Here is a 2,386-nt window from a genome sequence, read left to right as displayed (position 1 = left end):
GGAAAGGGCCATTAAAGGCCACGGAGACCCAGAGGCCGCGTGCGGAGGGCGAGTGTCCAGGAGAGCCATCTTGCCTGGCTGAAGGCCGGAAAACTCGTGGCTGGGGTACTTGCTCAGGAGTCGGGGGGATCCCACGAGGCCTTCCAGGTGTGTTGGGGATTCGGTCGTGTTCAGAATTTGCTGTGGGAAACCATGACAGGGGTTCTGGTGGAGCGAGACTGGGTGGCCTGGGCAGGGCGGGGCAGGGGCAGGGGCAGGGGCAGGCAGTGGTTGGAAAGGGCCCTTAAAGGCCACGGAGACCCAGAGGCCGCGTGCGGAGGGCGAGTGTCCAGGAGAGCCATCTTGCCTGGCTGTAGGCCGGAAAACTGGGGTACCTGCTCAGGAGTCTGGGGGATCCCACGAGGCCTTGCAGGTGTGTTGGGGATTCGGTCGTTTTCAGAATTGCTGTGGGAAACCATGACAGGGGTTCGGGTGGAGAGAGACCACGGGCCTCCCCTGCAAACCACCTCCGCCCCCATCCCTCCTCCCCTGCAAATGCCATCTTGAGAGCCACTGATGCCAGCAGAGTTTTTCCTGCTGGAGAATTGGAATGCCGGGTTCTCGGGACACTCTCGCTGAGGCTGAAGTGTGGTTGGCTGGAAAGTGCGAGAATAATCCTAGAAGGGCATACGTCAAAAATGACGGTGAAGGGAACCAGCAGTTAGCGTAATGGCTATGTCGCTGGACTCCCACGTAGTCGACCGCGGTTCGTGCGGGCCTCCCCTACAAACCACCTCCGCCCTCACCCCTCCTCCCCTGCAAATGCCATCTTGAGAGCCACTGACCGCAGCAGAGATTTTCCTGTTGGAGAATTGAGATGCCGGGTTCTCAGGACACTCTCGCTGAGGCTGTTTGAAACGTGGCGAGCGCACGTGCCCTACAGTGAAAATCTCTCAAAAAAAAAAAAATGACGGTGAATAGTCTTGGAAGGAAAATGAAAGGGGAGAGGGTGAGCAGAGAGAAAGAAAAGGAAATACAGAAGAAAGTTAACTTCAGATCCCAAAAGTGTAGCTTTTTCTTCCCGAAGTTTATTTGGAGAAAGCTCTCAGTTCCCTGGGATCACTGGCAGACATCTGCTGGGTGAACCCGGGAAGGTCTCCAGTCTTGAACTGGGAACCTTCCCATGTGGAATTGCCTGGTAGGGCATCAGGATTGTCACTGGCCGCCATGTGGCCCCCAAGTGCAGCTTTTATGACAAATTTTGGGAAATCCAATTAACTTTATTCCTCAAATGCCTTTTACTTTGCTAGTGTTTTCAATTCTCTTGCTTTTTTTTTTTTTTTTTTCAGACAGATTTTTGCTATAGGGCATTGTGTTGAGAGACAGAAAGGAAGAAATCACCCCCTGGGGGGATAGCCATACCACAATCCCATCTCCTTCCACATTCACACCCAGCATGAGATCTAAGCTGCCGGTCAGGGACTTGAACCACAGTTAACCACGTGGGAGTCCAGCAACGTAACCATTACGCCATCTTCTGGTCCCCAATTTCATTGCTTCTATAGAAAAAGATTTTCGTTTTTAGTTTTAGCCGCAGGGCATGTGTGCTGGCAGAGAAAGGCACAGAGAGAAGGAAAGTGAGGGGGATGGCCACACCGCGATCCCTTCTCCTTTCTGGACTTCGGACACACAGGCACACTCGGGCATGTCCCTCTGCCTCCAGGTCTGGCAGTCAGCTGGGTGGAGTTCTGTTGCTATAACCACCACACCACCTGCTGGGCAGGGTTAAGGTTTTTATGCCTTTATTCTTTTCATTCCGTCTTGAGGGCGGGGAGATGGGGGTGAATGGCTCTCTGCGGGAAGATGTGGGGATTCTTTCATCAGAGCAGGAACTTTCCCAGGGTGAGCAGTAACTCCAGTGCTGGGTTTTGTGTGAGCCTGAGTAAGTGACTGCTGTTAGGCTGTTGTCAGTGTTGCTCTTTACAAGGATTTATTTATATTCATTAGAAATCCAGGTCACAAGATCATTTGTTTTGCTGGTGGGTGGAGGTGGGGTCCTGGAAGGGATCTCGGCCTGTCATTCAGGGCCAGGCGGTGTCGCAGTGGCAGTGCAACTGGCCCCACAGGGAAATGTCCTGGGTTTGCATCCCAGGACCTCCCTAAGGTGCCGGGTGTGCAAGCATGTGCCCGCCATCCAGGCTGGCCGAGACTGCGGTCAGCCGTGGTGTGAAAACTGTTGGAGCTCTCTTTCTCTCCCTCAGAAGAAATAAATAAATATGCTTTTTAAAAGAGAGTATTGTTGGGACCGCCAGGTGGTGTAATGGCTACGTCGCTGGGCTCCCATGTAGTCAACCGTGGTTGGAGTCCCGGACCCGGGGGGTTAAACTCCCGCCGGGCCTGGGTGCAT

Source organism: Tupaia chinensis, unplaced genomic scaffold (assembly GCF_000334495.1).
Source record: "Tupaia chinensis unplaced genomic scaffold, TupChi_1.0 Scaffold000678_1, whole genome shotgun sequence".
Lineage (NCBI taxonomy): Eukaryota > Metazoa > Chordata > Mammalia > Scandentia > Tupaiidae > Tupaia > Tupaia belangeri.
Note: the sequence above shows the minus strand (reverse complement) of the source record.